We start from the raw sequence: 23055 nt of genomic DNA, 5'->3' as shown, positions 1-23055 counted from the left end.
GCTCAGAAAGATGTTCCTGTGGTGCCTGCACCGACTAGAGAGGAAGTTAATGATGATGATCAAGGTACTTCGGATCAAGTTGCTACTGAACTTCGAAGGTCCACAAGGACACGTTCCACACCAAAATGGTACGGCAATCCTGTCCTGGAAATCATGTTGTTAGACAACAGTGAACCTTCGAACTATGAAGAAGCAATGGTGGGCTCAGATTCCAACAAATGGCTTGAAGCCATGCAATCCGAGATAGGATCCATGTATGAAAACAAAGTATGGACTTTGACAGACTTGCCCGATGATCACGAGCGATAGAGAATAAATGGATCTTTAAGAAGAAGATGGACGCGGATGGTAATGTTACCATCTATAAGGCTTGACTTGTCGCTAAGGGTTATCGACAAGTTCAAGGGGTTGACTATGATGAGACCTTCTCACCCGTAGCGAAGCTGAAGTCCGTCCGAATCATGTTAGCAATTTCCGCATACTATGATTATGAGATATGTCAAATGGATGTCAAAACGGCATTCCTTAAAGGCTTTCTTAAGGAAGAATTGTATATGATGCAGCCGGAAGGTTTTGTCGATCCTAAGAATGCTAACAAGGTATGCAAGCTCCAGCGCTCCATCAATGGGCTGGTGCAAGCATCTCGGAGTTGGAACATTCGCTTTGATGAAATGATCAAAGCGTTTGGGTTTATGCAGACTTATGGAGAAGCCTGCATTTACAAGAAAGTGAGTGGGAGCTCTGTAGCATTTCTCATATTATATGTGGATGACATACTTTTTATGGGAAATGATATAGAACTTTTGGACAATATTAAGGCCTACTTGAATAAGTGTTTTTCAATGAAAGGACCTTGGAGAAGCTGCTTACATATTAGGCATCAAGATCTATAGAGATAGATCGAGACGCCTCATAGGTCTTTCACAAAGCACATACCTTGATAAGATATTGAAGAAGTTCAATATGGATCAGTCCAAGAAGGGGTTCTTGCCTGTGTTGCAAGGTGTGAAGTTGAGCTCAGCTTAATGTCCGACCACGGCAGAAGATAGAGAAAAGATGAGGGTCTATCATGTATGCCATGTTGTGTACCAGACCTGATGTAAACCTTGCCGTAAGTTTGGTAGGAAGGTACCAAAGTAATCCCGGCATGGAACACTGGACAGCGGTCAAGAACATCCTGAAGTACCTGAAAAGGACTAAGGATATGTTTCTCGTATATGGAGGTGACGAGGAGCTCGTCATAAAGGGTTACGTCAATGCTAGCGTCGACACAGATCTGGATGACTCTAAGTCACAAACCGGATACGTGTATATTTTGAAAGGTGGGGCAGTAAGCAGGTGCAGTTGCAAGCAAAGCATCATGGCGGGATCTACATGTGAAGCGGAGTACATGGCAGCCTCAGAGGCAACGCATGAAGCAATCTGGATGAAGGAGTTCATCACCAACCTAGGAGTCATACCCAATGCATCGGGGCCGATCACTCTCTTCTGTGACAACACTGGAGCTATTGCCCTTGCCAAGGAGCCCAGGTTTCACAAGAAGACCAGGCACATCAAGAGTCGCTTCAACTCCATTCGTGAAAATGTTCAAGATGGAGACATAGATATTTGCAAAGTACATACGGATCTGAATGTCGCAGATCCGATGACTAAACCTCTTCCGCGAGCAAAACATGATCAACACCAGAACTCTATGGGTGTTCGATTCATCACAATGTAACTAGATTATTGATTCTAGTGCAAGTCGGAGACTGTTGGAAATATGCCCTAGAGGCAATAATAAAATGATTATTATTATATTTCCTTGTTCATGATAATTGTCTGTTATTCATGCTATAATTGTGTTATCCGGAAATCATAATACATGTGTGAATACATAGACCATAACATGTCCCTAGTGAGCCTCTAGTTAACTAGCTCGTTGATCAACAGATAGTCATGGTTTCCTGACATGGACATTGGATGTCATTGATAACGGGATCACATCATTAGGAGAATGATGTGATGGACAAGACCCAATCCTAAGCATAGCACAAGATCGTGTAGTTCGTTTGCTAGAGCTTTTCCAATGTCAAGTATCATTTCCTTAGACCATGAGATCGTGTAACTCCCGGATGCCGTAGGAGTGCTTTGGGTGTACCAAACATCACAACGTAACTGGGTGACTATAAAGGTATACTACAGGTATCCCCGAAAGTATCTGTTGGGTTGACACGGATCGAGACTGGGATTTGTCACTCGGTATGACGGAGAGGTATCTCTGGGCCCACTCGGTAATGCATCATCACAATGAGCTCAATGTGACCAAGTATTTGGTCACGGGATCATGCATTACAGTACGAGTAAAGTGACTTGCCGGTAACGAGATTGAACGAGGTATTGGGATACCGACGATCGAATCTCGGGCAAGTAACGTACCGATTGACAAAGGGAATTGAATACGGGATTGATAGAATCCTTGACATCATGGTTCATCCGATGAGATCATCGTGGAACATGTGGGAGCCAACATGGGTATCCAGATCCCGTTGTTAGTTATTGATCGGAGAGTCGTCTCGGTCATGTCTACATGTCTCCCGAACCCGTAGGGTCTACACACTTAAGGTTCGGTGACGCTAGGGTTGTAGAGATATTAGTATGTGGTAACCCGAAAGTTGTTCAGAGTCCTGGATGAGATCCCGGACGTCATGAGGAGTTCCAAAATGGTCTGGAGGTGAAGATTTATATATAGGAAGTCCAGTTTCGGCCATCGGGAAAGTTTCGGGGGTAATCGGTATTGTACTGGGACAACCGGAAGGGTCCCGGGGGTCCACCGGGTGGGGCCACCTATCCCGGAGGGCCCCATGGGCTGAAGTGGGAGGGGAACCAGCCCCTGGTGGGCTGGTGCGCCCCCCATGGGCCTCCCCCTGTGCCTAGGGTTGGAAACCCTAGGGGTGTGGGGCGCCCCACCTGACTTGGGGGGCAAGTCCCCCCCTTGGCCGCCGCCCCCCCTTGGAGATTGGATCTCCTAGGGCCGGCGCCCCCCTAGGGGTCCTATATATAATGGGGGGAGGGAGGGTAGACGACCCTAGCCCTTGGCGCCTCCCTCTCCCCTCGTAACACATCTCTCTCTCTCGTTGGAGCTTGGAGAAGCTCTGCCGAGATCACCGCTGCTTCCACCACCACGCCGTCGTACTGCTGGATCTCCATCAACCTCTCCTTCCCCTTGCTAGATCAAGAAGGAGGAGACGTCTTCCCAACCGTACGTGTGTTGAACGTGGAGGTGCCATCCGTTCGGCACTTGGTCATCGGTGATTTGGATCACGACGAGTACGACTCCATCAACCTCGTTCTCTTGAACGCTTCCGCTCGTGATCTACAAGGGTATGTAGATGCACTCCCCTTTCCCTCATTGCTAGATGACTCCACAGATTGATCTTGGTGATGCGTAGAAAATTTTAAAATTTTGCTACGTTCCCCAACACCCTCTACCTATAAATATGTGTCTCCCTCCGAAATGCTCGCGCAGATGAAACCCTAACCTCCTCCTCCGCGCGCCACCTCACATGTCCACTCCGCCACCGAACGCGTCCACCCCGCCGCCACATCACTCCGACCAATCGGAGCGCGCCACCTCAGCAGTGTCGCTATCCCGCGCCAATCACGGCCCGCCACCTGTCCAGCGCGCTGCCCCCACCGCGCCGGACCGCGGAGCCCATCGCAGGCCTGCACGGGCCCGGTCGCCGCTGCCGCCACCCGCAGGCGTGGATCCGCGCCCGCCACCATGTGCCTCTGGCCGGAGATGCCGCTCGACGGCCACCGCGCCCATGTGCCACCCTTCGCCAGAGTTCTCTGCCACCGCCTGCAACCTCACCGGAGCACCGTGCTCTCATGTCCTCGCCGCCCGAGCTCCTTGTCGTCCCCATGGTGCCGCCGCCCTCTTGGTCGTCGCCGGACGGGCCGGACCTCACCGGATCTGCCGCCTGTCGTCGGTCCCGGCCTCCCCGCCGTCCTCGAGCATTCTCGCCGGAGCTCCATGGTGCGCCGCCGCCGCCCTGTCTCTCGCTCCCGATCGGATCGGGAGGAGGACGAGGAATCAGCCCCGTGGGCCTGCACCGCGTCCGGCCCACCTCCAGCCTCAGCCCGCTTCCTCCGGCCCGCGCCGCCTCTCCGCTGAACTGGGCCAGGCCCATGGTGAGTGCCAGCTATCCTCCGCCCCCGAATCCATACATTATGAGCATACTTCCTCCCATCATAACTTCATAACCGTTGCTCCGATTCATGCGTGTAGCATATCAAAATGTTCGTCTCGACGAGTACATCATTTCATCTCATTGCATCATTTTCATTTGAGCTGATCTTGATGCCTGAAATGCTGTTGGAAGAGGGCTATGTGATGATTGTTTCAGATCTGTTTCAGCAAATGCCCTTTTGTCATTTTTGCCATGATTAATGTGTGCATGCTATGATCCTGAGCTCTACATGTGTTGTGTAGAATGCCATGCCATCTTTACAGGGGTGTATGCCATGTATTTTTTGTGATCTTTGTGGTGACTAGCGCAAGCATGCAAAGTAGCTAACTCAATGATGTTGATTTCAGGGGCTTAGAATTTCACTAAGTCCTTGCCCTGTCTTTATTTTTATGCCATATGTTCATGATGTTTCCTAGTGATCCGTGCCTCTTTTGAGGATGATCAGTAAGGATGTTTTGTTAATATTGTGGTGCTTTATCCATCCATTGCTTTGTTTGAATTTATGGAGCACCCTAGCTTGAGTCAATCGAGCTCTACTTTTGCTATAAAATGTTCCTGGCAGATTGTTAACATGTTTAGCGATTTTGCCAAGCTTGTTGTTGTTGATCCGTGCATGCTATGTTGTTGTTCTTGCCATGTCTAGCTTCTATGCCATGTCTATCTGCTGGGTGTATACTTAGATTGCCATGCCATGCCTTGTAGTGAGTGCATCGAGCTCGTAAACATGCCTACTTGTTAACTGTTTTGCCATGCTCCAGTTTTTCACTAAGTCTGAATCTGTTTATGTTTTTGCTATGTTCACATGCTTGCAATTGTACTTTATGATCCCTTTTGGCTCATGGTCACTAAGGGACTTTTGTTATATGCTTTGAGTAGCTTCATGCCATGCCTTGCTTTGCCATGATATGTTCCTGTAGCATGTAGTTTTCGTGCTCTAAACATTGCTTCCTGATGATAAATTCCTGACTTGTTGATAATTTCACTAAGTTTGTAACCTGTTATCATTTGCACTTTTGCATGCTTGTTTGAACCTGTTAATGAGTGAATTAGCCGTAGCTCAGTGTTTATCTTTAGTTAAGCATCATGAGTGGATCCCTGCCATGTATTTTGTTGCTATGTTGGAGTGCTGTAGCATGTTGTTCTTGATGTATTTAGATGGCTTCTTGCTGAATATCGCAGACCGGTGCCATATTTGTTTTGCTTGCCATTTCCAAACCGTGCATCCGATTCCGTTGATCTTTATATCGATTTCAACCAAAATCAATTCCTCTTTCCAGTGGCACTCTTGGTTTTCCAAGTTGGGACCAGGTTCAATCATTCCTTTCCAAATCATGCATACGCACCGCATACCGCATCACGCATATCATGCCATGTTCATGTGTTGGTTGTTTACTATGTTGTGTGCTTCTTTCCGGTGTTGCTTCTTCGGGTTGGTTCCGATAACAAATGTTTATGAGGACCTGTTCGACTTCGTCCGTTTGTCTTCTTCATGGACTCGTTCTTCTTCCTTGCGGGATTTCAGGCAAGATGATCATACCCTCGAAATCACTTCTATCTTTGCTTGCTAGTTGCTCGCTCTTTTGCTATGCCTAAGCTGCGATAGCTACCACATGCTTTATCATGCCTCCCATATTGTTAAGCCAAGCCTCTAACCCACCTTGTCCTAGCAAACTGTTGTTTGGCTATGTTACCGCTTTGCTCAGCCCCTCTTATAGCGTTGTTAGTTGCAGGTGAAGATTGGAGTTTGTTACATGTTGGAACATGGATATTTTGTTGGGATATCACAATATCTCTTATCTAATTAATGCATCTATATACTTGGTAAAGGGTGGAAGTCTCGGCCTTATGCCTGGTGTTTTGTTCCACTCTTGCCGCCCTAGTTTCCATCATATTGGTGTTATGTTCCCGGATTTTGTGTTCCTTACACGGTTGGGTTATAATGGGAACCCCTTGACAGTTCGCCTTGAATAAAACTACTCTAGCAAGGCCCAACCTTGGTTTTACCATTCGCCACCTAGCCTCTTTTTCCCTTGGGTTAGGCCAGCCCAAGGGTCATCTTTATTTTAACCCCCCCGGGTCAGTGCTTGTCTAAGTGTTGGTCCAAACTAGAGCCCCTTGCGGCGCCACCTCGGGGAAACTCGAGGGCTGGTTTTAGTTGTACGAATTGCTTATCCGGTGTTGCCCTGAGAACGAGATATGTGCAGCTCCTATTGGGATGTCGGCGCATCGGGCGTTCTTGCTGGACTTGTTTTACCATTGTCGAGGATGTCTTGTAACCGGGATGCTGAGTCTGATCGGATTGTCTTGGGACAAGGAATATCCTTCATTGACCGTGAGAGCTTGTGATGGGCTAAGTTGGGACACCCCTGCAGGGATTTGAACTTTTGAAAGCCGTGCCCGCGGTTATGGGCAGATGGGAATTTGTTAATGTTTGATTGTAGAAAACCTGAAGTTTATCTTAATTAAAATACATCAACCGCGTGTGTAACCGTGATGGTCTCTTTCCGGTGGTGTCCGGGAAGTGAACACGGTGTTGGAGTTATGCTTGACATGGGTTGTTCTAGGATCACTTCTTGATCATAGATTTCTTGAACGTGCTTTGCCCTCTCTTCTCGCTCTCATTTGCGTATGTTAGCCACCAAATATGCTAGTCGCTTGCTGCAGCTCCATCATCATACCTTTTACCCTTCCTATAAGCTTAAATACTCTTGATCGCGAGGGTGTGAGATTGCTGAGTCCCCGTGACTCACAGATACTTCCAAAACCAGTTTGCAGGTGTCGATGATACCGTGCAGGTGACGCAACCAAGCTCAAGGAGGAGCTCTATGAAGATCTTGTCCTTTGTGTTGTTCTGTCTTAGTCGATCAGTAGTGGAGCCCAGTTGGGGTTGATCGGGGATCTGTGTAGCTTTTGGGGTAGTCTTATTTTATTTTGGTTCCGTAGTCGGACCTTGAGTGTATCTGGATGATGTAATGCTTTATTCATTTATTATGTGAAGTGGCGATTGTAAGCCAACTATGTATCATTTTCCCTTAATGTATTACATGGGTTGTTGTGAAGATTACCTCACTTGTGACATTGCTTTCAATGCGGTTATGTCTCTAAGTCGTGCTTCGACACGTGGGAGATATAGCCGCATCGAGGGCGTTACACTCAGTTTCTTGGGGATAAGAGTAATTAATGACATATTAAGACATTCCAAATTGCACTTCCCCTCATAAAACTCCTTGACAAGTTGCATGAAATCCTCCTTGAGGATTGGCCAGCACTTCTTTAAGAAGAGGCCAGTAAAGCCATCGGGACCAGGTGCACGATTAGTTGGCATGTTCTTAATTATAGACTCGACCTCAGAATCCGTGAATGGTTGATATAGATCCTCCAGACCATCAACTCGTGCAATTAAGGTGTCCAAATCAAATCCCATGTGAATTCCTTTTGCTTGGCCCATACGCTGGTTAAAATCTGACCAAAATATGCCAGCAACTGTTGGTGATTAGACATCACCTCACCTGCCGAGTTCTTGATTGAAGAAATTGTGCTCCTCCGAAATCTTTTAGTGGCCATGGCGTGATTTTTTTTTTGAATTTTCCTCACCAACTTTAATGCTTCTTATTGTACAATGTTGCTTCCAATAAACAAATTGCCAATGCAAAATATCCTATAGATGCAATTTCACAATTCGCCTGAAATTAAACTCTGGCCTACTCAAAGGCCTAATCTCCTCCAGCCCATCAAAATAAAGAATGACTTTGTTGCAATCTGAAATGAGCGCCTTAACTGTTGACAGGTTTAAATGCAATTTCTTGAGGGCATACCAAAGAGCTTTGAATTTAGAAGATATAGTTAAAGCAGCCGAGGATCTACCCACTGACCTATTCCAAACTTGAGAAACACATTCATTAAATCCAGGCAAATCAATCCAGTAATTTTCAAAGCGAAAGACCTTAGCCTTAGGAATGGCAGTGGCAATCATGACCACGCAGGGCACATGATCAGAGGCAGTGCATGCAAGAGGCAAAACTAGCGTGTTGGGATGATCCGAAGTCCATGCAACTGAAGTAAAAAACCAGTCAATTTGTTCAAGTAAAGGCTCAGCTTGCATATTTGACCAACTGAAATGTCTTCCTTTTATTGGTAGCTCAACAAGACCCAAATGACCAATAATTTCGTTAAACAGAAAGATGTCACTGACATTACCACCAGGCAAATTACGGTTTTCCAACGACCGCATAAAACTGAAATCGCCCAAAAGAAGCCAATTATCATCACAATTAATGTCAAGGTTGTATAACCACTTCATGAAATCATCCCGGGCCAGACCCTGACATGGGCCGTAAACAAAGACTAGGGTCCAAACTTCAGAGGTATGCTTAGAGCATAATTCTACAATGATACCATAAGGCTTTGCCTCAATTAAATTGCCCTCAAAGAATGAAGAGTTCCATATAATGACCATACCAGCCGAGGCACCCACCGAAGGCACATAAGAAAAATTATCGAAACGTCGTGGACAAAACCTCCTAATGAACCTGTGATCGATATGCATACACTTTGTTTCTTGGAGACAGACCACAGAACAACCACTTTCATCAATCTTTTGTTTAACAGTGAGTTGTCGCGCTTCAGAATTAAGGCCGCGCATGTTCCAACATAAAACTTTCCAGTCTTTAAAACTGGACTGATTCATTACAAACCATAAGAGAGTGCAGCAAAAGTAGATCACGCAATGACCTACAGGGACCAGCTAAGCAGAGCAAAATGACAGAGTTCCAAACATGAAAACATAAATAAAGATAGATGGCGTTTAAAGCGGTACGCCATAGACCAGAAAGCTGCCTGATGCAACTAATCATCAGAACTCTTGCTGCTGGTGGAGTTAGCTGGATCAGCCATAAGCTTATCCGCGGTTATCTTCTCAGGAGCGATGTGCAGGCGAGTCCCAATATGCTAAAGATTGCTACCTCTTGAGCACTGGGTTGGTTTTCCCTTGAAGAGGAAAGGGTGATGCAGTAAAGCAGCGTAAGTATTTCCCTCAGTTTTTGAGAACCAAGGCATCAATCCAGTAGGAGACCACGTGCGAGTCACCTCGTACCTACACAAACAAATAAGAACCTCGCAACCAACGCGATAAAGGGGTTGTCAATCCCTTCACGGCCACTTGCAAGAGTGAGATCTGATAGGGATGATAATAATAAGATAAGGATTTTAGGTATTTTTTATGATATAGATTGAAAGTAAAAATTGCGAAATAAACGGTAATGGAAATAACGGTAGATTAATATGATGGAAGATAGACCCGGGGGCCATAGGGTTCACTAGTGGCTTCTCTCAAGATAGCATAAGTATTACGATGGGTGAACAAATTATTGTCGAGCAATTGATAGAAAAGCGAATAATTATGAGAATATCTAGGCATGATCATGTATATAGGCATCACATCCGAGACAAGTAGACTGAAATGATTCTGCATCTACTACTATTAATCCACACATCGACCGCTATCCAGCATGCATCTAGAGTATTAAGTTCATAAGAACAGAGTAACGCCTTAAGCAAGATGACATGATGTAGAGGGATAAACTCATGCAATATGATATAAACCCCATATTTTTATCCTCAATGGCAACAATATAATACGTGTTGTTTCCCTTTCTGTCACTGGGATCGAGCACCGCAAGATTGAACCCAAAGCTAAGCACTTCAACCATTGCAAGAAAGATCAATCTAGTAGGCCCAACCAAACTGATAATTCGAAGAGACTTGCAAAGATAAACCAATCATACATAAAAGAATTCAGAGAAGATTCAAATATTGTTCATAGATAAACTTGATCATAAACCCACAATTCATCGGATCTCGACAAACACACCGCAAAAGAAGAGTTACATTGAATAGATCTCCAAGAGAATCAAGGAGAACTTTGTATTGAGATCCAAGGAGAGAGAAGAAGCCACCTAGCTACTAGTTATGGACCCGTAGGTCGGAGGTAAACTACTCACACATCATCGGAGAGGCCATGGAGTTGATGTAGAGGCCCTTTGTGATCAATGCCCCCTCCGGGGGAGCTCCGAAAAAGGCCCCAAGATGGGATCTCTCGGGTATAGAAGGTTGCGGCGGTGGAATTAGGTTTTCGTGGTGCTCCTGGATGTTTGGGGGGTACGTGGATATATATATAGGAGGAAGAAGTACGTCGGTGGAGCAACGAGGGGCCCATGAGGGTGGAGGGCGTGCCCAGGGGGTAGGCGCGCCCCCTGCCTTGTGGCCTCCTCGATTGTTTCTTGACGCCCACTCCAAGTCTCCTGGATCACGTTTGTTGAGAAAATCACGTTCCCGAAGGTTTCATTCCGTTTGGACTACGTTTGATATTCCTTTTTGGCGAAACTCTAAAATAGGCAAAAACAGCAATTTGGGGTGGGCCTCCGGTTAGTAGGTTAGTCCCAAAAATGATATAAAAGTGTAAAATAAAGCCCATTAACATCCAAAACAGACAATATAATAGCATGGAACAATCAAAAATTATAGATACGTTGGAGACGTATCAAGCATCCCCAAGCTTAATTCCTGCTCTTCTTCGAGTAGGTAAATGATAAAAACAGAATTTTTGATGTGGAATGCTTCCTAACATATTTCTCAATGTAATTTCTCTTTATTGTGGCATGAATGTTCAGATCCGAAAGATTCAAGATAAAAGTTTAATATGGACATAAAAATAATAATACTTCAAGCATACTAACTAAGCAATCATGTCTTCTCAAAATAACATGGCCAAAGAAAGTTCATCCCTACAAAGTCATATAGTTTGGTCATGCTCCATTTTCGTCACACAAGAATGCTCTCATCATGCACAACCCCGATGACAAGCCAAGCAATTGTTTCACACTTTAGTAATCTCAAACTGTTTTCAACTTTCATGCAATACATGAGCGTGGGCCATGGATATAGTACTATGAATGGAATAGAATATAACGAAGGGGGTTATGTGGAGAAGACAAAAAGGAGAAAGTCTCACATCGACGCGACTAATCAAAGGGATAGGGAGATGCCCATCAATAGATGTCAATGCAAGGAGTAGGGATTGCCATGCAACGGATGCACTAGAGCTATAAATGTCTGAAAGCTCAACAAAAGAAACTAAGTGGGTGTGCATCCAACTTGCTTGCTCACGAAGACCTAGGGCACTTGAGGAGGCCCATTGTTGGAATATACAAGCCAAGTTCTATAATGAAAAGTTCCCACTAGTATATGAAAACGACAAAACAAGAGACTCTCTATCATAAAGATCATGGTGCTACTTTGAAGCACAAGTGTGGAAAAAGGATAGTAGCATTGCCCCTTTTATTTTCTTTTTTTTTGGCCTTCTTTTTTCTCTTTTTTGGCCTTTTTTTTGGGACAATGCTCTATTAATGATGATCATCACACTTCTATTTATTTACAACTCAATGATTACAACTCGATACTAGAACAAGATATGACTTTATATGAATGCCTCCGACGGTGTACCGGGATGTGCAATGACTCATGAGTGACATGTATGAAAAAATTATGAACGGTTGCTTTGCAACAAATATGATGTCAACTACATGATCATGCAAGGCAATATGACAATGATGATGCGTGTCATAATAAACAGAACGATGGAAAGTTGCATGGCAATATATCTCGGAATGGCTATGGAAATGCCATAATAGGTAGGTATGGTGGCTGTTTTGAGGAAGATATAAGGAGGTTTATGTGTGATAGAGCGTATCGTATCACGGGGTTTGGATGCACCGGCGAAGTTTGCACCAACTCTCAAGGTGAGAAAGGGCAATGCACGGTACCGAAGAGGCTAGCAATGATGGAAGGGTGAGAGTGCGTATAATCCATGGACTCAACATTAGTCATAAAGAACTCACATACTTATTGCAAAACTCTACAAGTCATCAAAAACCAAGTGTTACGCGCATGCTCCTAGGGGGATAGATTGGTAGGAAAAGACCATCGCTCGTCCCCGACCGCCACTCATAAGGAAGACAATCAAATAACACCTCATGTTTCAAATTTGTTACATAAATTTTACCATACATGCATGCTACGGGACTTGCAAACTTCATCACAAGTATTTCTCAAATTCACAACTACTCAACTAGCACAACTTTAATATCACTATCTCCATATCTAAAAACAATCATCAAGTATCAAACTTCTCTTAGTATTCAATGCACTTATATGAAAGTTTTTATTATGCGTAAAAGCAAATCGCCATGTTGTTCTAAAGGACTCTCAAAATAATATAAGTGAAGCATGAGAGATCAATTATTTCTATAAAATAAAACCACCGCCGTGCTCTAAAAGATATAGGTGAAGCACTAGAGCAAAAACTATATAGCTTAAAAGATATAAGTGAAGCACATAGAGGATTCTAATAAATTCCAATTCATGTGTGTCTCTCTCAGAAGGTGTGTACAGCAACTGTGATTGTGGTAAACTAAAAAGAAAAGACTCAAATCATACAAGACGCTTCAAGCAAAACACATATCATGTGGCGAATAAAAATATAGCTCCAAGTAAAGTTACCGATGAACGAAGACGAAAGAGGGGATGCCTTCCGGGGCATCCCCATACTTAGGCTTTTTGGTGTCCTTGTATTTTACCTTGGGGTTCCATCGGCATCCCCAATCTTAGGCTCTTTCCACTCCTTGTTCCATAATCCATCAAATCTTTACCCAAAACTTGAAAACTTCACAACACAAAACTTAAAAGAAAATCTTCGTGAGCTCCGTTAGTAAAAGAAAACAAACCACCACTTCAAGGTACTGTAATTAACTCATTATTTATTTATATTGGTGTTAAACCTACTGTATTCCAACTTTTCTATGGTTTGTAAACTCTTTTACTAGCCATAGATTCATCAAAATAAGCAAACAACACACGAAAAACAGAATCTGTCAAAAATAGAACAGTCTGTAGTAATCTGTAGGTTTCCACCACTTCTGGAACCCCAAAAATTCTAAAATAAACTTCTTGACTTTAGGAATTTATCTATGAATCACCTTAAAAAAGAATTAACTAAATATCACTCTCCAATAAAAAATGGCAGGAATTCTCGTGAGCGCTAAAGTTTCTGTTTTTTACAGCAAGATAAAAAAGACTTTCCCCAAGTCTTCCCAGCGGTTCTACTTGGCACAAACACTAATTAAACACAAACAAACACAACCAAAACAGAGGCTAGATAAATTATTTATTACTAAACAGTATAAAAAATCAAGGAATCAAAATAAAATTGTGTTGCCTCCCAACAAGCGCTATCGTTTAACGCCCCTAGCTAGGCATAAATGCGAAGATAGATCTAGGTATTGTCATCTTTGGTATGCAATCCATAAGTGGCTCTCATAATAGATTCATATGGTAATTTAATTTTATTTCTAGGAAAGTGTTCCATGCCCTTCCTTAACAGAAATTGGAATCTAATATTCCCTTACTTCATATCAATAATCGCACCAATCGTTCTAAGGAAAGGTCTACCAAGAATAATAGGACATGAAGGATTGCAATCTATATCAAGAACAATGAAATCTATGGTCACATAGTTCCTATTTTCAACAATAAGAACATCATTAATATTTCCCATAGGTTTCTTAATGGTGGAATCCGCAAGGTGCAAGTTTAGAGAACAATCATCAAATTCACGGAAACCTAGCAAATCACACAAAGTTTTTGGAATCGTGGAAACACTAGCACCCGAATCACACAAAGCATAGCATTCATGATCTTTAGTTTTAATTTTAATTGTAGGTTCCCACTCATCATAAAGTTTTCTAGGGATAGAAACTTCCAACTCAAGTTTTTCTTCATAAGATTGCATCAAAGCATCAACGATATGTTTGGTAAAAGCTTTATTTTGACTATAAGCATGAGGAGAATTTAGCACGGATTGCAACAAGGAAATAGAATATATCAAAGAGCAATTATCATAATTAAATTCCTTGAAATCCAAGATAGTGGGTTCGTTGCTATTTAAAGTTTTAACCTCTTCAATCCCACTTTTAAGAATTTTTGCATCAAGATCTAAAAACTCCGAATTTTTGGGACGCCTTCTAACTAAAGTTGACTCATCTCCAGTCCCATCATTATCAAGATTCATATTGCAAAACAAAGATTTAATAGGGGACACATCAATCACTTTTATATCTTCATCCTTATTATCATGAAAACTAGAAGAACATGCTTTCACAAAGCAATCTCTTTTTGCACGCATCCTAGCGGTTCTTTCTTTGCACTCATCAATGGAAATTCTCATGGCTTTGAGAGACTCATTGATATCATGCTTAGGTGGAATAGATCTAAGTTTCAAAGAATCAACATCAAGAGAAATTCTATTCACGTTCCTAGCCAACTCATCAATCTTAAGCAATTTTTCTTCAATCAAGGCATTGAAACTCTTTTGCAAAGTAATAAATTCTTTAATACTAGATTCAAAATCAGAGGGCATATTATTATAATTCCATAAGAATTGTCGTAGGAATTACCATAATTATTAGAGGAATTACTAGGAAACGGCCTAGGATTAAAATTACCTCTATATGCGTTGTTACCAAAATTGTTCCTACCAACAAAATTCACATCCATAGATTCATTATTATTCTCAATCAAAGTAGAGAAAGGCATATCATTAGAATCAGTAGGAGCACTCTTATTAGCAAACAATTTCATAAGTTCATCCATCTTTCCACTCAAACCAATAATCTCTTCAATTGCATGAACTTTTTTACTAGTATATCTTTCAGTGTGCCATTGAGAATAATTAACAATAATATTATCTAGGAGTTTGGTAGCTTCTCCTAAAGTGATTTCCATAAAAGTGCCTCCCGCGGACGAATCTAAAAGATTTCTAGAAGCAAAATTCAATCCGGCAAAAAAAATTGTATAATCATCCATAAATTCAATCCATGTGTAGGGCAATTACGTATCATTAATTTCATCCTCTCCCAAGCTTGTGCAACATGTTCATGATCAAGTTGCTTAAAATTCATAATATCGTTTCTAAGAGAGATGATCTTAGCGGGAGGAAATGTAACGCCCCGAGACCGTTGCGCCAGGTGTCTTCTAGTTATTCGTTGTTGTTGCCTTGTCATTTGTTTGCGTGTCATGCATCTCATATCATGTCATCATGCGCATCGCATTTGCATACGTGTTCGTCTCATGCATCCGAGCATTTTCCCCGTTGTCCGTTTCTTAATCCGACACTCCTATGTCCTCCAGCGCCCCCTTTTGTCTCTTTTCGTGTGCGAGTGTTAAACTTTATCGGGATTCACCGAGATTTGCCAAGCGGCCTTGGTACACTACCGGTAGACCGCTTGTCAAGTTTCGTGCCATTTGGAGTCCGTTTGATACTCCAACGGTTAACCGGGGAACCGTAAAAGGCCTCGTGTGTGTTGTAGCCCAACACCCCTCCAAAGTGGCCAAAACCCATCCAAACCCCCTCCAAACCCCCTCCATCCTCTCGGCTGTTTGATCACGATCGCGTGGCCGAAAACCGCACCTCATTTGGACTCTCCTAGCTCCCTCTACCTATATAAACACCTCCTCCTCCGAAATTCGCGGGCAAACCCTAGCATTTTTCCCTCTCCGCCGCCGGACACATCTCCCTCCTCCACCGGACATGTCCGCCGCCGCCTTCGCCCAACCGTAGGCTGCCACGTCAGCCACACCCGCGCCCACTTCGCCACGGCCCGCAGAGCCCATCGCGGGCCCGCGCAGGCCCGCCCCGCCGCCGACTGGCCCGTTCTAGCCCGAGTGCTCCGCCGCCGCCACTCGAGCTCGCTGGCCACCCGCGCCTCGGCGTCGTTCGCCTCGCCGGCCGCCGCCGCCGCCTGCGAGCGCCACTGTCGCCCGCATCTCGCCGCCCCCGCGCCTGCATCGCCCGGCCGTCCGTCACGCCTCTCGCGCCCGCTCGCCGCCGCCTCCATGCCTCACCTGCACCGCCGCTTTCACTCTCACGCCCTGCCGCCGCCGTGGAGCTCCGGCGAGCTCCCATCACCCCCTTCTCCGCCGTGGGTCCCTCTCGCCGGATCTGGTCGGGGAGCAGCCGGATCCGCCCCCGTGCTCCGTTCCCGGCGTCCTCCGTCGCCGGTGCGCTACCGCATCGCCGGGTCACCGCCGCCGTTGACCTCTGGCCCCGCCCCGTCGACCACGCGATGCCGGCCACGTGGGCCTCAGCCCATCCAACCATCCTCGTCACCTCGGCCCGCAGCATGCACCGACCCACCACCAACGGGCTTTGGCCCGCAAGGTGAGACTCCCCGCTGCCTCTATCCAGCGCCTGAGCGTTGATTAGCTACATCCCACTCGCTTGTTTTTTTTTCAGGAAATCTGCTAAGTCCTCAAATCCTCATAATTTGAGCCCCACTTCATCATGCCATAACTCCATGACCATAGCTCCGTTTCAGGCATATGAGTTATCGAAATGTTCGTTAGGATGTCCTCTTGATTTTATTCCATTGCACCATGCTTGTTTGAGTCCATCTTGATGCCCAAGTGTTTGTTGAAAGAGTGCTATAAAATGTTAGTTCCTAATTCTTATCAGTTTATGAGCATTTGTCATTTTTGCCATGACTATTGTGTGCCTCCTATGGACTTGAGCCCTACATGTGTTTTGGGTTATGCCATGCCATCTTTACAGGGGTGTGTGCCATGTATTTTTGTGATCAATGTGGTGACTAGCATAGGCATGCAAAGTAGCTCTCGTGATGTTGCTGATTTCAGGGACTTAGAATTTCACTAAGTCATTTCCCTGTCGTTATTTTTATGCCATGTATTCATGTTGCTACATAGTGATCCATGCCTCTTTTGAGTATGTTCAGTAAGGATGAATTGGGCATATGATTGTGCTCTATCCAGACATGTCCTTGTTTGCATTTATGGAGTCCCCTCAATCTTGTTCTACTTTTGCTATAAAATGTTCCTGGCAGCTTGTTTACGTGTTAATCAATTTTGCCAAGGTTGTTGTAGTTGATCCATGCATGCTATGAGATTGTTCTTGCTTTGGTTAGCTTCTTGAACATGTCTTCTTGCTGGGTGTATGCTTAGCTTGTCATGCATTGCCTTGTGTTGAGTGCATCGAGCTCGCAAACATGCCTACGTAACTCTGTTTTTGCCATGTCCAGTTTTCTACTAAGTCTGAATCTGTTAACGAAACTTGCTATGTTTATATGAGTGCCATCTTATCTTATGATCCTTTTTGGCTTATGGTCAGTAAGGGACTTTTGTTACATGTTTTGCGTAGATTCATGCCATGCCTTGTATTGCTATGTTCTGATCTTGTAGCATGTTGTTATCTTGCTCTAAACATTGCTTCCTGATGCTAATTCCTGGCATGTTAGTATTTTCACAAAGTCTGTGATGCTGTTATCTTTTGCACTTTTGCCATGCTTGTTTGGACCTGCTCTTGTGTCATTTAACCATAGCTCAGTGTTCATCTTTTGTTAAGCATCTTGAGTAGATCACTGCCATGTGCTTTGTTGCTATGTTGGAGTGCAATAGCTTAGGTTCTTGTTGCATTCTAGACGACATCGTGCTGGTAATCGCAGAATAGTGCCATTCTTGTTTTGCTTGCCTTTTGCAAACCATGCATCCGATTCCAATGATCTTTATATTGATTTCGACCGAAATCAACTCATCTTTCCAGCGGTGCACTTGGTTTGCCAAGTTGAGGCCTAGTTCAATCTTTTCCTTCCGGAGCACACATATGCATTGCATATCACATCCCGCATGTCATGCCATGTTTTGCATCATGTTGCTTGCGCATTGCACCGTGATTGATTGATTCGTCCTTTCCTCGTGTTCTTGCTTTGGGTAGAGCCGGGAGACAAGTTCGTGATCGAGGAACCCGTGGAGTACGCTTACGAGGATCAAGCTTATGTCAACCCGGAGAACTTTGCACGGAAGATGACCATACCCTCGAAATCACTTCTATATTTGCTTGCTAGTTGCTCGCTCTTTTGCTTTGCCGCGATACCCACCACTTGCTATATCATGCCTCCCATTTTGCCATGTCAAGCCTCTAACCCACCTTGTCCTAGCAAACCGTTGTTTGGCTATGTTACCGCTTTGCTCAGCCCCTCTTATAGTGTTGCTAGTTGCAGGTGAAGATGGAGTCTGTTCCATGTTGGAACATGGATATGTTGGGATATCACAATATCTCTAATTTAATTAACGCACCTATATACTTGGTAAAGGGTGGAAGGCTCAGCCTTATGCCTGGTGTTTTGTTCCACTCTTGCCGCCCTAGTTTCCGTCATACCGGTGTTATGTTCCTTGATTTTGCGTTCCTTATGCGGTTGGGTTATAATGGGAACCCCTTGACAATTCGCTTTGAATAAAACTCCTCCAGCAAGGCCCAACCTTGGTTTTACATTTGCCTAACAACCTATTACCCTTCCCTGGGTCGGCCAACCCAAGGGTCGTCTTTATTTTTGACACCCCCCCCCCCCCCGGGCCAGTGCTTCTCTAAGTGTTGGTCCGACCTGAGCGATATCCGGCGCCCCTGGGCAACCAGGGTCTATGCCAACCCGACGTCTTGCTCATCCGGTGTGCCCTAAGAACGAGATATGTGCAGCACCTATCGGGATTTGTCGGCACATTCGGGCGGCTTTGCTGGTCTTGTTTTACCATTGTCGAAATGTCTTGTAACCGGAATTCCAAGTCTGATCGGGTCGTCCTGGGAGAAGGAATATCCTTCGTTGACCGTGAGAGCTTGTGATGGGCTAAGTTGGGACAGCCCTGCAGGGTTTTGAACTTTCGAAAGTTGTGCCCGCGGTTATGGGCATATGGGAATTTGTTAATGTCCGGTTGTAGAAAACTTGACACTGAACTTAACTAAAATGCATCAAACGCATGTGTATCCATGATGGTCTCTTCTCGGCGGAGTCCGGGAAGTGAACACAGTTCTTTTGTTATGCTTGAACGTAAGTAGTTTCAGGATCACTTCTTGATCACTTCTAGTTCACGACCGTGCTTTGCTTCTCTTCTCGCTCTCATTTGCGTAAGTTAGCCACCATATATGCTAGTACTTGCTGCATCTCCACCTCACTACCCCCTTTTCCTACCCTTAAGCTTAAATAGTCTTGATCGCGAGGGTGTGAGATTGCTGAGTCCCCGTGACTCACAGATACTTCCAAAACAGTTGGAGGTGCCGATGATACCAGTGCAGGTGACGCAACCGAGCTCAACGAGGAGCTCGATGAAGATCGTGTTCGTTGTGTTTTTTCGTTTCCAGTTGATCAGTAGTGGAGCCCAGTCAGGGCGATCGAGGATCTTTTGCATAGGGGTTGTCTTTCTTTATTTGGTTCCGTAGTCGGACCTTGATTGTATTCTGGATGATGTAATGATATATTTATGTATTGTGTGAAGTGGCGATTGTAAGCCATCTCTTTATCCCTTTCTTTTTCAGTACATGGGATGTGTAAAGATTACCCCTCTTGCGACATGCCTACTATGCGGTTATGCCTCTAAGTCATGCTCCGACACGTGGGAGATATAGCCGCATCATGGGTGTTACAAGTTGGTATCAGAGCCTTCCCCGACTTAGGAGCCCCCCTGCTTGATCGAGTCGCTGGCATTGTTGAGTCTAGAAAAAATGTTTTGAGTCTTTTAGGATTATATATATCAGAGAGTAGGATTCTTTTTACTCCTCAGTCCCTTCGTCGCTCTGGTGAGGCATCCTAACGTAGAGTTTTGACTCTTCTCTCCTCAAATTTCATGAAATTTTTTTAGGATCACGCGGGTATCTTGGAATCGTTCTGATGGTTTTGTGACGAGAACTTTGTTCTTGGTGCCTCCTGACATTTAGGGGTTGTGGCAGTGTCCCAGGGAGTTGAGCTCCGAGGTGTTGTCGTCACAATTTTATCGTTGCAGTTCTGGAATACCTGAGTCCACCGACATCGAAAATCTCTTTTATGTAGTTGTTGGTGAGATAACCTCGACGCCACCCAGTACTGGGGCGGGAGTTCAGGAGTATTGCCATAACTCGTATAACGGATGCTTTTCAAAGGTTGAGGTAAATGATTTTCGAAGGTTTCTTGGTTATGTGTTGAAGGATGGATACAGCTGGATGTAGGATTTGTTAGTTTTGGGTGAGATATTATGCTTCCCCTGTATCCCCAACACCTGATTGCATAACCAAAAAGTTTCGGGAGTTTATAAGTGGGAATTCAAGTAGCTCCTAGGATATCTTTCCGACAGATGCATGATATGAGATTGGGGTTCGACATCTAGTGGTCCGCCTATCCACAGTTGGTTTTACAGTGGTCTCATTGTGTCTTAAAGAGTCCTTGGCTATGCTGACTCGGGGACACTTCGTATGTCATGTGCACTGCCTTATACATGATGGTGTTGTACGATCGAGCCTGTGTGGGCCCCACCACGAAAACTTCGAACGAAATCTCTATCATATGTTTGTTCTGGCTTATTTTGCTAGCCAATCCTTTGTTTAGTTTTTTTGTGGTATTCGAGTTGCTTCGAAGTCAAATGTTGATTCCATACCTTTCAGAAGCGGTGTTCCCATACTACTATGTCAATACTAATCCTTCATGATAATCGAGATTGTCATGTCAATCCTTTTCAACCGGCGTGTTTCTCTTCAAGTGGATCCAGTCATTTCAACATCCGCAAGATCAATTATCAGTTCTTCTCAACGGTGCTCATTTCATCTGTCCCAAGCTGCCTTTGTTTTTTCCCGCCCTCCCACCCTTTCTATTCAAGGACTCAGTTTTTTTAATCAAGTATCCATCTTATTGATGGGAAGCCTCTCCATTATTTTCCGTCAATGTTCGTATCCGGTGATTCTCAGGAAGATTCTAATGGAGCTTCAAGTTTATCATTCTTTATTCTTTTCTTCTCCGGTGGATTCAATTCAAGCTTTGTTGATCATATCCTTTCCTCGGTTCAAATGCTTTCTCATGTCGGTGCACCTCTTAAGCTTTCACTTCCTGTTATTCATTTGTTCGGGAGTGCTGAAGATATCTCGAAGATTCATGTTTTCCACTCTGCATTCGCTCAAGCTTCAAGCCATTTAACTCAACCGACGCATTCTCTCTTTTAAATCGTTCAATGGTGTATCTTTTGAGTGGGCCCTAACCCACAAGTCTTTTTCCAGGATCTTACCTGACTCTTCTTATTTTCCCGGAGCTATCCTCAAATTCTTTTTGAAGTTTGACGTAAGAATGAATTATCATCAGTCAAATGCCTTCTCCAAGATCTTTCAAATTATTTTCATCGTTGGTTCAACCTTTCTAATTTTCATCCCAGAGTATCTCAACAATTCATGGTGGTGTTCTCATCGTCATTCTCAACATTTGCAGACCGAAGAAGAGTTTCTCTTAAATCTTGCTCCATTCTCTTCAAGATTCATGGTTCTAGCTTGATGCCATCCTCTCATAATTGTTTTCGATTGTGAGAATTATTTTCACCCATCCGGAGCAATTCAGCTGTCTTTTTAGTTTGTTTCTTCGGAGCCCATCATCTCAGAAGTATCCATTCCAGCTTTCATCTCTCGTTCTCCAATCTTACCGGTGCATCATTCAAATATTCTCTAATCAATTCATGATCTCTTCGTTCTCATGTATCTAAATCCTAGCAAGCATCTTCGTTCATTTGTCAATTCTTACCGGTGATTCACCCCTTTACTTTGTTCGTTTTCAATTCTTACGGTGGTTCGTTCAAGATTTCTTTTCCTTCGTTATCATATCAATGCATTCGTGCTTTTTAAATTCTATCGGTGGTTCGTTGAAGACCTTCCCAAGTTGGCGCGATATCTATCTTAATCCTTTCTATGCGAATAAGTAGTATGCCAAATCTTTTGCTTGTCACTAAATTGGTGAAGGACACGCATAACATAATTCTTATTCGTGTTTCATCCAAGCGATTAATTCCTTATTCCGGAGGTTCATCAGAATTCTTGATTTCTTTTGTTCATTTTTCTTTTCCGGAGTTCCAGGTCTTTCGCATTATCTAGTCGCGAAGCTCCATCTAAATCATTGCAAGGATTCACCTTGTGTTTTCAACTTCACTTTCCTTTCGTTTGATCATCCTTTTGTTACCGGAGTTCCTTATGGAGGTTCTGCATGATGGCTCATCAAGGATTTAATTCCTTCTCAAAGTGTGCATCAAGATCCTTTTCAAAGGAGCTCAAGTATTCTTCATCTTGCATTCCAAAGTGCAGTTCTTCCTATCTTATCCTTTGAGGTGGTGTTATGTCATTCTTGATATTTTCCCTTCGTGTTTCATGATTCACAAGTTATCAAGAATGGGATATTTTAAATCCATCAATCTCTTCATTGGAGTTATCTTGGGTTATATTTCACCTAAATCTTTCCCTAAGGGATTGTGCTATTTATGGTGCTCATAAATGACCCAAGTTCTTCATTTATCCTCCCGGTGAAATAAGTTTTTTCTCGTCTCCTTGTTGATATCAATCCAATCTATCATTTCCGTCAGTGGCAGAATTTCACCTCAGTTTTGAGATGTTTTCCATAAGCCCACAACAAGCTTACTCTTTTCGTTGTTGGTTTTCCAACAACTTCGCTCGACCCTTCTCCTAAGGATGCCTTTTCAAGCTCAATTGTGGCAGAAGTTGGCATTTTATTCTCCATTCTTTTATTTCAATTATCTATCTTCTATTCTTTCTCCCGGAGGCTTTGTGATGTTGCTCTTTTCAATCATCATCTCGAATGGTGAGGATCATGTTCTTTGAGTGCCTATCCATTCAACTGGAGTGTCGTGTTCTTCATTCAAGTTCTCTTATTTTATCAAGTTTTGCCTCCCTTCTCAACCGGACTGCTGCCCG

The sequence above is a fragment of the Triticum aestivum genome, chromosome 2A (genome assembly GCF_018294505.1).
Source record: "Triticum aestivum cultivar Chinese Spring chromosome 2A, IWGSC CS RefSeq v2.1, whole genome shotgun sequence".
NCBI classification, from domain to species: Eukaryota; Viridiplantae; Streptophyta; class Magnoliopsida; order Poales; family Poaceae; genus Triticum; species Triticum aestivum.
This window is presented reverse-complemented; position numbering follows the sequence as displayed.